Consider the following 11,196-nt stretch of genomic DNA (forward strand, 5'->3'; position numbering starts at 1 on the left):
TAAGAGAAATGAAAACAGATGTTTAGACAAAACCCTGCATGCAAATGTGTATGGTAGCATTATTCACAGTTGTCAAAAACTGGATGCAACCCAGATATCATTCTACTGCTGACTGGATAAACAAAGTATGGTACATCAATAAAATGGAATAATATTCAGCATTAAAAAGGAACTACTGATGCATGCAACATTATGGAAGAATCTCAAATGCATCATGGTAAGTGAAAGAATCTAGGTTCAAAAAGCTACACGCTGTGTAATTCCATCTATATGGCATTCTGGAAAAAGGCAAAACCATGAAGACAGAATAGATGTCAGTGGTTTCCATTGGTAAGGGGTAAAAGTTGTACACAAATATTCATAGCAGCATTATTCTTAATATCGAAAAGTGAAAAGTATCCAAATGTCCATCAACTGATGAATGGATAAAAAAATGTGGTACATATATCCATACACTGTAATATTATTCAGCAATAAAAGGAATGAAATACTATACTGACGTATGCTACATGGATGAATCTCGAGGATAGACACTTTGTGTAATAGGTAAGAACCTTTGTATTCTATTACAAGTTAATCACTAAAGGGATGCTGCCTATAAACTTAAATTATACATAATGGCCCATATCTGGGAACCCTGCCTCCCAGGTAATGAGCCTTAAGCTAAAATACCTTTGTTTAGCTCACAGGAAACATCGTGGCCAGGCCTACCTGTGAATGGCTGCAGGAAGGACGAAATTAACACACCCCCTCTGGAGTCTGGCTGGAACCAAGACTTTATCCTTCTCCCTTGACTATAAAAGAAGGCTGAATTCTAACTTGGGGAAGATGGCTCTTTGGAACACTAGTCCACTGTCTTCTTGGTCTGCTGGCTTTCAGAATAAAGTCGCTATTCCTTGCCCTGACAATTCCTCTCTCGATTTATCGGCCTGTCAGGCAGCAAGCAGTATGAGCTCGGACTCGGTAATGTATGTTTAGTGAAATAAGCCAGTCACGGAAAGAAAAATACTGTATGATACCAATTATATGAAATACTTGGAGTTGTCAAAATCATGGAGACAGAAAATAGAATGGTGGTTGCCAGGGACTTGGCAGGGGGTGGGGCGGGAGGGGGAATTGAGGAATGAGGAGATATTGCTTAATGGGTATACAGCTTCAGTTCTACAAGAAGAGAAGCGTTCTGGAGATGGATGGTGGTGATGGTAGCATAATATGAATGTATTTAATACCACTGAGCTGTACTTTACCATCAAAGTAGCTAAGATGGCAAATTTATCTTATGTGTATTTTACCACAATAAAAAAAATGGGGAAAAAAAGGAATGAAGTACTGATACATGCTACAACATGATTAACTTTGAAGACATGATGCTAAGTAAAAGAAGTCAGACATAAAAGGTCACATATTATATGATTCCATTTATATGAAGTGCCCAGAATAGGCAAATCTATAGAGACATAAAGTAGACTGGTGGTTGCCTAGGGCTGGGGGTGGGGGCAGTGGTAGGGGGTAAATGGAGAGTGACTGATAACGGGTATGAGATTTCCTTTTGCTGTATGAAAATGTTCTAGAATTGACTGCAGTGATGGTTTCACAACTCTGTGAATATACTAATAACCATAAATTTGTACACTTTAAATGGGTGAATTGTATGGTATGTGAATTGTATTTCAATTAAGCTGTTTTAAAAAGGCATCCAGATTGGAAAAAGGAAGTAAAATTGTCTTGTACAAGATTATATATGTAGAAAATCTGATGGAATCTACAAAAAAAAGCTACTAGAACTAATGAGTTTAGCAAGGTAGTAGGATACAAGAACAATACACAAACATCAATTTTACTTCTATATATTCACAATAAACAGTTGAAAATTGAAATTTTGAAAAAATTTTATTTATAGTAGCATAAAACATTAAATACTTGGGGATTAACTTGCCAAAAGATGTGAAAGACCTACACTCTGAAAACTACAAAATATTGCTGAGAGAGATTTAAAAAGACTCAATTAATGACAAGATATACTTAGTTTAAATGGGTGAATTGGGGCTTCCCTGGTGGCGCAGTGGTTAAGAATCCGCCTGCCAATGCAGGGGACACGGGTTCGAGCCCTCATCCCAGAAGATCCCACATGCCGCGGAGCAACTAAGCCCGTGCGCCACAACTACTGAAGCCCTTCTGCCTAGAGCCCGTGCTCCACAACAAGAGAAGCCATCGCATTGAGAGGCCCGCACACCACAGTGAAGAAGAGTAGCCCCCGCTCGCCGCAACTAGAAAAAGCCCATGCACGGCGAAGACACAGTGCAGCCAAAAATAAATAAATTAATTTAAAAAAATAAATGGGTGAAATGTATGGTATGTGTCTTCTTAATATTGAAGACTCAATATTAAGATGTTAATTCTCTCCCACACTGATCAAAAATTGAATGCAATCCCAAAGTCCTAGCAGGATCTTTTTTTGGGTAAAATATTGACAAATAGATTAATGGAATAAAATAGAGAGTTCAGGAATAAATCCACACATATATGAACAACTTATTTTTTACAACGGTGCAAAGGCAATGCAGTGGAGAAAGAATAGCCTTTTCAACAAATGGTACTGTAACAGTTGGTTATTCACATGCAAAAAAACCAAAAAAACAAAAGGAACTTGGATACATGCCTCACACTATATACTCACCATATACCAAAATTAATTCAAAATGGATCATATACCTAAATGTAAAACCTATAACTATAAAACTATAAGAAAACATACGAGAAAATTTTTGTGACCTTGAGTTAGGTGAAGATTTCTTAGATAGGACAACAAAAGCATAATCCATTAAAAACCAAACTGATAAATTAGACCATCAAAATTAAGAACTGGTCTTCAGGAGACTTCCCTGGTGGTCCAGTGATTAAGAATCCACCTTCCAATACAGGGGACGTAGGTTCAATTCCTGGTCATGGAACTAAGATCCCACACCTGCGGGGCAACTAAGTCTGCGCGCCACAACTAGAGAGAAGTCCGTGTGCGGCAACAAAAGATCCCACGTGCCACAACTAAGACCCCATGCAGCCAAATAAATAAATATTAAAAAAAAAAGAACTGGTCTTCAAAAGACACTTGTGATGAAAAGACAAGCCACAGACTGGGAGAAAATCTCTTCAGAGAATATATCTGATAAAGGATTTGTATCCAGAGTGTATAAAAACTCTCAATATCCAATAAGAAAACAACCCAATAAAAATATGGGCAAAAGATTTGGCAAGATACTTCATCAAAGAAGATATATGAATGGCAATTAAGCACATGAAAAGATGTTCGACATCATTAGTCCTTGAGGAAATACATATTAAACTACAGTAAGATATCACTTCACACTTATCAGAATGGCTAAAATTAAAAAGACTTGAATTGGTACAGCCACTATGGAGAACAGTATGGAGGTTCCTTAAAAAACTAAAAATAGAACTACCATATGACCCAGCAATCCCACTACTAGGCATATACCCTGAGAAAACCATAATTCAAAAAGAGACATGTACCAAAATGTTCATTGCAGCTCTATTCACAATAGCCCGGAGCTGGAAACAACCTAAGTGTCCATCATCGGATGAATGGATAAAGAAGATGTGGCACATATATACAATGGAATATTACTCAGCCATAAAAAGAAACGAAACTGAGCTATTTGTAATGAGGTGGATAGACCTAGAGTCTGTCATACAGAGTGAAGTAAGTCAGAAAGAGAAAGACAAATACCGTATGCTAACACATATATACGGAATTTTTAAAAAATGTCATGAAGAACCTAGGGGTAAAACGGGAATAAAGACACAGACCTACTTGAGAATGGACTTGAGGATATGGGGAGGGGGAAGGGTAAGCTGTGACAAAGCGAAAGAGAGGCATGGACATATATACACTACCAAACGTAAGGTAGATAGATAGTGGGAAGCAGCCGCAGAGCACAGGGAGATCAGCTCGGTGCTTTGTGACCGCCTGGAGGGGTGGGATGGGGAGGGTGGGAGGGAGGGAGATGCATGAGGGAAGGGATGTGGGAACAGATGTATATGTATGACTGATTCACTTTGTTATAAAGCAGAAACTAATAAAAAAAATAAAATAAATAAAAAATTAAATTAAATTAAATTAAATTAAAAAAAAGACTGATGATGTCAAGAGAAATGAAAGTCTATGTCCACACAAAGACTGTACATAAATGTTCAAAGCAGTAGTTTTATTTGTAATAGCCCCAAAACTGGATACAACTCAAATGTCCATTTATAGGTGAACTACCCAACATGGATAAACAAATTGTGGTCTATCCAAACAATGAAATACTACTCAGATGAGTACGTGCAACAACACAGATGAATCTCAAGATAATTATGTTGAGTGAAAGAAGCTGGGCAAAAAAAAGCACATGTCATTTGATTCCACTTATATAGAATGCTAGAAAATGCAAACAAATTTATACTGACAGAAAGCACATCAGTGGTTGCTTGGAGATGGGGGCTGGGAAACGCATAAGGGAGGGACTAAAGTGGCGTGAAGAAACCTATGGGGATGGAGGACATGTTCACTACTTTGACTGTGGTGATGGTTTTATGGGTATATACATAGGTCAAAACTTCTCAAATTGTCCTTTCAATATGTATGATTTACTGTATGTCTAGTACACCTCAACAAAGCAGTTGCAATTTTTAAAATTAAGATTTGTGTACTGTGTAGTTTTTTTAAATTAATTAATTAATTAATTAATATTTTTGGCTGCGTTGGGTCTTTGTTGCTGCTCGCGGGCTTTCTCTAGTTGCGGCAAGCGGGGACTACTCATCCTTGTGGTGCACAGGCTTCTCCTTGTTGTGGCTTCTCTTGTTGCAGACCACAGGCTCTAGGCGCGTGGGCTTCAGTAGTTGTGGCATGTGGGCTCAGTAGTTGTGGCTCGCGGGCTCTAGAGCACAGGCTCAGTAGTTGTGGCACACAGGCTTAGTTGCTCCATGGCATGTGGGATCTTCATGGACCAGGGCTCGAACCCGTGTCCCCTGCACTGGCAGGCGGATTCTTAACCACTGCACCACGAGGGAAGTCCCTGTACTGTATATTGAGAATATTTTTCCCTGGCCCAATTTTCTATGTGAGGATTATAACCATAGTCATGCTTGACCAGGCACTCACCATTTATTAGTTATCACAGGCAGAAAAACAGGGATTCAAAGGCTAAGATATTTTTCTCCTCTTTGAAAATTATTCATCTTTTATTTGCAGAATTAAACTTCTTCAATCAATGCACTTCAACATTTGGCTAAAATGTGAAACATTTTAGTAAAGTCAGGAAGGAAATAAATGAAAGATAAAACTTAAATTTGAAAAATTTTACCATACTGCTTTGTCCATTATCACTGTTGATCTCTCATCTCAATCTGACCAAAATACTATTAAAGTATTATTAATTTCACTAGCATGGAGCTTCAAGTCTAGAATCAAATGATAGAAAAAAATTGAGTTCTGTCCGAAAAGGAATGTGACTCTATAATTCAGCCCCTGTTCCAGCTATTCTTCATGTGCAAAGGCAAACATTTCAGACATTTAAGGAGTCATGTCCCTTTCTGAAAAGACAACTGGAAGCAATAATAATGGCATATGAAAAATTAATCAGAGTGAAGCAAGCTCAAAATATGGGAAACATTGATGTGAGGTTCAAGTTAACGTTCTTCTATTTTTGCTTATGGACGTCCAACTGTTCAACCACCATTTGTTGAGATAACTATTCTTCCTCTATTGAATTGCTTTTACATGTTTGTAAAAAATCAATTTGGTGTATTTATTTTGGTTTACTTCTGGGTTCTATTTTGTTCTATTGATCTATGTGTCTTTTCCTTCACCAATATCACACTGCCTTGATTACTGTAGCTATATAGTACGTTAACGTCAGGTAGAGTGATTATTGCCACTTTATACCTGCTTTTCAAAATGTTGTAGCTATTTCAGTTCCTTTGCCTTTCCATATAACTTTTATTTTTATTTTTTTTTAAATAAATTTATTTATTTATTTTTGGCTGCGTGGGGTCTTCGTTGCTGTGCGCAGGCTTTCTCTAGTTGCAGCAAGCGGGGGCTACTCTTCGTTGGGGTGCACGGGCTTCTCACTGCGGTGGCTTCTCCTGTTGCGGAGCACAGGCTTTAGAGCACAGCCTCAGTAGTTGTGGCGCACGGGCTTAGTTGCTCCGAGGCATGTGGGATCTTCCCGGACCAGGGCTCGAACCCACATCCCCTGTGTTGGCAGACGGATTCTTAACCACTGCGCCACCAGGGAAGTCCCATATAACTTTTAGAATAAGCTTTTCCATATCTACAAAAAAGCCTTACTGGGAGTTTGACAAGAATTGTGTTAAATCTGTATATCAATTTAGAGATAATTAACACCTTTACTATATTGTCTGCCCATTCATGAACACAGTATGTCTCTCCATTTATTTCAATCTTTGGTTTCTTTCATCCACATTTAAAAATTTTCAGCATACATATGTTTTACATGATTGTTTAGATTTACACCTGGGTGGGGGTGTCTTTGGTAATGATATGAGACGGTATGCTTTTTCAGTTTCCACATGTTTCTTGGTAGTATATAGGAATAGATTGATTTCAGGGTATTTACCTTGTACTCTGCAACCTTGTTGAACTCACTAGTTCTATAAGTTTTTGTGGTAGATTCCTTGGGATTTCTTATGTAGACAATCAAGCCATCTGCAAATAGGAATCGTTTTCAGTCTTTCTTTCTGATATGTATGCATCTTATTTCCTTTTATCGTTTTATTGCACTGGCTGGGACTCACAGTGCTGTGTTGAATAAGAGTGGTGAGAGTGGACATCCTTGCCTTGTTCCTGATCCTAGGGAGAAAGCATTCAGTTTTTTACGGTTGTGTATGATGTTAGCTATAGGGGTTTTTTTCAATGCTCTTTATCAGGTGAGGAAGTTCCCTTATATTCCTAATTTGCTGAGTGTTTATTATGAATGAGTGTTTAATTTTGTTAAATGCTTTTTCTGCATCAATTATATTATCATGTGATTATTCTACTTTAGCCTGTTCATATGATTTTTTAATATTTGACCTTTACATCCTGGAATAAACCCCACTTGATTATGGTGTATATACTTCTTTTTATATATTGCAGGATTTGATTTGCTAAAAAATTTTTTGAGGATTTTTGTGTCTAAGTTCATGCATGATATTATTCTATAGTTTTCTTTTTGCGCTGATTTTATCTGGTTTGGGTATTATTATATTGTCCTCAAAATGAGTTGGGAAGCATTCCATCCTCTTCAACTTTGTGGAAGAGTTTCTGTAGAATTGGTGCTAAAACTCATAGAATTTTAAAGCTGGAAGGCACCTTTGAAATCGAGTGCTGACTAGGACCTTGATTTGACTATAGGGACACCAGAGACCCCATTTTTTTCTCTCCAGGTAGCCAAATTTAATTGTAGATTTCAATACCTTGGAGGATTAGCAAAGGAATTAAAATGACTATTCTTGACACAGAATAGAAAAAAGATAGTATGTTCAGAAGGAGCTGAAAAGTCATTTCCTAACAAGGGTGATATTTGTTCTCTTCATTGCACTATAAAACCAGGAAATGACAAATAAATTCAAATGTTGAGGATAGAATGAACCAAAGTAGTAAGGGCTGGTCTTTGGTTGGTTTTCCCCAGAAGCTGACCCTGAGGCAAGGATTCCAGTGCAGGTAGCTTATTTAGAAGGTAGAAAAGCAAACAAACAAACACCTCAGTAGGAGAATGAGGAAGTTATTGGGAAAGTAAGACAAGGAAGGCAGGGCAGCCAATAGAGTGAATTATTAAGTCCATTGCCACTGTGGGTGACTGGAACTTAATCGTGCTGGTGAAATTCTGAGAACCAGTGTAAGGCACACACACACCTCAGTTACTCCACCAAAGACAGAAGGAGCTGGGATATTTATATACCAAGTTCTTTCAGGCATTGCATTAGAGTCACTCTTGAGAGGCACTGATTCCCTGGCACTTCTGGCCTGCTATGTAAAAACCAGCAGCAGAATGCCCTAAACAAAGATCAGTCTGCTTACCAAACAAAAAGCCAAGCACACACAAAACAAAAACAAAAGCAACGGTTTTACCTGTTGGTCCCAATATTTCTTATTGCTCCAGGTTTTGCATTCCTTTCTTAATCCACTCTTCTCTTCTTTTTGTGGTCCTTCATCTCTCTATACTGACAATTCTCAAATACATTCTCCCAGGTTTAAATTTAAAAAGTTGTTTACCATTAATACATTGCAGTGGTCTTCCTAATGATGATATTAAATATGAAGACATAATTTTATGAATAAGAGGAAAAAAGGTGGTCAGGGGTTGGTAAGTTGGAAGTTAGGCTGTGTGCACGGAAGTGGTAAAGGGGAAGGGATACACACAGCACATCTACAGCATCTGCCATAGCTGGGAAGGGGAATCGCATTTTGGAGACAGTGAAATTACCTTGCAGAGAAAGATTCGTGTGATTTTAGAAGGAAAATATGAATATCATGATTTAATTTATTCCAAAATTACTCAAACTATAGGAACGTATTCCTGGGAGTGACACTATAAAATTTTTGTCAAAAATAATAGCCCTTTGGGCCTCCCTGGTGGCGCAAGTGGTTGAGAGTCCGCCTGCCGATGCAGGGGATATGGGTTCGTGCCCCGGTCTGGGAGGATCCCATATGCCGCGGAGCGGCTGGGCCCGTGAGCCATGGCCGCTGAGCCTGCGCGTCCGGAGCCTGCGCGTCCGGAGCCTGTGCTCCGCAACGGGGGAGGCCACAACAGTGAGAGGCCCGCATACCGCAAAAAATAAAATAAAATAAAATAATAATAGCCCTTTGATGCTATGCCTTCAGAAATAATCTGTGAAGGCAATAAGGGACTGGCAATGCATAGTCTTTGCATAGAGCATTTTTATTCACTTTAAATTAACGCAAACCTGAATATCATCATCTGATCCTATTTAGCATGTTAAAAGAATTACATCAACTTATGTGCACTAAATGAGAAAGTACTCTGAATGAGGAAAAAAAGTAATGGATTCCATGCTGAGAATAACCTATGGATTAATATTTAAAGTTTCTCAAGAGATGATGTCATAATAAAACTCCCTGGGACAGATAGTATAATGGCATTAGTCATAGATTTCCAGAAATGCTGATCCAACGTCTTTTAACACTGGAGGATTTTTATTTATAGAAACTCATAATAATTATTGATCCAAAATAAGCTCAGGTTGTGTTTGATTCTTTCTTAATATTTCATGACGGAATGGTATAATTTTTGGTATCTATTTTTTTAGTCTGGTCCATAACCATCACTGATATTTTCACTTTTAGAAGTTTCTCATATCTCTGCAAATGTTGGAGAGTATAATTTGACAGGTTAATTTTAATGCCAAAGATTGTCAAAATTTAATATTACCAGGGAGAAATGAATATTCACTTTTCCAAAAATACAGAAGGAAATGACTTACTCTTGGAGAACTTTAAAAAATGATACACATGAATATTTTAAACTTAATGTCATTCCTATGAATCATAGCTGAATATAATACTGTAAATTTATAAAATAGGGTTGAAATATTTTGGTATTTGGGCAATATTCATTCTTTCTTATCTTTCTGGTCCACAAATGTGAGCATCTCACCTTACTTCCAAGCAAAGATTGAATAGCAGAGGTGAAGTAAATTCTTCTTACTAAAACTTAATTAATTTTATCAGCATAATATACATATGTAAAACATTCACTAGTACACTATGAAAATAAGCCACAAAACTATTCTAAATTAAACCACACTTTAAATAATTTAGCCTAGTACCATTTATGAACAGGAAGCCTTGACGTTTGATTTAAAGCAAATCAACAGTTCTTCAAGTTTCAATATTATTCTAGAAATAATTAGTATTAGTTAAGGAGACTGTATTATTGGTTCATCATGGGAAAAAGTTACAGAGAGCATCAAGTTATAGAATCTTACTGTTCTGTGTCCTATTTTAAACTTAAGGTTCTGATTTTTTTTTTTTTTTTTTTTTTTTTTTGGCCACGCCGCACGGCTTGCGGGGCCTTAGTTCCCTGACCAGGGATCGAACTTCGGCCCTGGCAGTGAAAGCGCCAAGTCCTAACCACTGGACCGCCAGGGAATTCCCAGGTTCTGATTACTTAGAACTGTGTAATCAAAGTTCCTCCTTTTCTTTTAAAAGTCCTTTACTGCTGAGTTCCTACAAACTGTTTCTATAAAATTTGCAGTCATTGTCAGTGATGTCTGGTAAATGTACTAGCCTTGAAAAAACAGACAAAGGTTTCTATACAAGTGGTTATGCAGTTAATAATTTCTTCAGGAAGGCATTGGTGCACTACTGCTATGCTATTATCAGGAGTCCCTCTGTCAGTTAATAAACATTTCACATATAAAACCTCACACTTTTTTTTTTTTTTTTTTGGCGGTACGCAGGCCTCTCACTGTTGTGGCCTCTCCCGTTGCGGAGCACAGGCTCTGGACGCGCAGGCTCAGCGGCCATGGCTCAGGGGCCTAGCCGCTCCACGGCATGTGGGATCTTCCCAGACTGGGGCACGAACCCGTGTCCCCTGCATCGGCAGGTGGACTCTCAACCACTGCGCCACCAAGGAAGCCCCAAAAGCTCACACTTTTGGAGATGCATCCTGAGCTGGCGACCAAGCTAATGCTATAGAATGAAGTATAACAACTTGTCCCTCAAGAAGATTCTGTCAGTTACCTGAAAATAATGAAAGTCCTTAAAAATTACTTCGTATTTTTATAGCATCCCATTAAGGCATGTAATAAATGTTCAATATATATTTACTGAATTACTATTTTTGTTGTTGTCATTGTTGTTAATAATAAAGAGCGAGCCTCTAGATCCACTTACCAATTTATAGGAAATACACAGAAGAACATGTTAAGCTACCCCATGGGAATTCAATCAGCAAAATCCAGATCATGGGAGATGCTAAAGATAAATGATCCAGTTTTGTCAACAAATTGGAACGGGGAGAAAAAGAGGTGGATGGGGAACCTACAGATTAAAAAGAGGTAAAAGCCATATAAAAATAATAGGTGAAACTAAACCGTTGTGTTTATGGATGCATGCTTAGGTGATGAAACTGTAAAGTAATGAAGTGACTACTGTAAAAGTCAGAAGTATGG

This window comes from Mesoplodon densirostris, chromosome X (assembly GCF_025265405.1).
Source record: "Mesoplodon densirostris isolate mMesDen1 chromosome X, mMesDen1 primary haplotype, whole genome shotgun sequence".
Classification (NCBI taxonomy): Eukaryota; Metazoa; Chordata; class Mammalia; order Artiodactyla; family Ziphiidae; genus Mesoplodon; species Mesoplodon densirostris.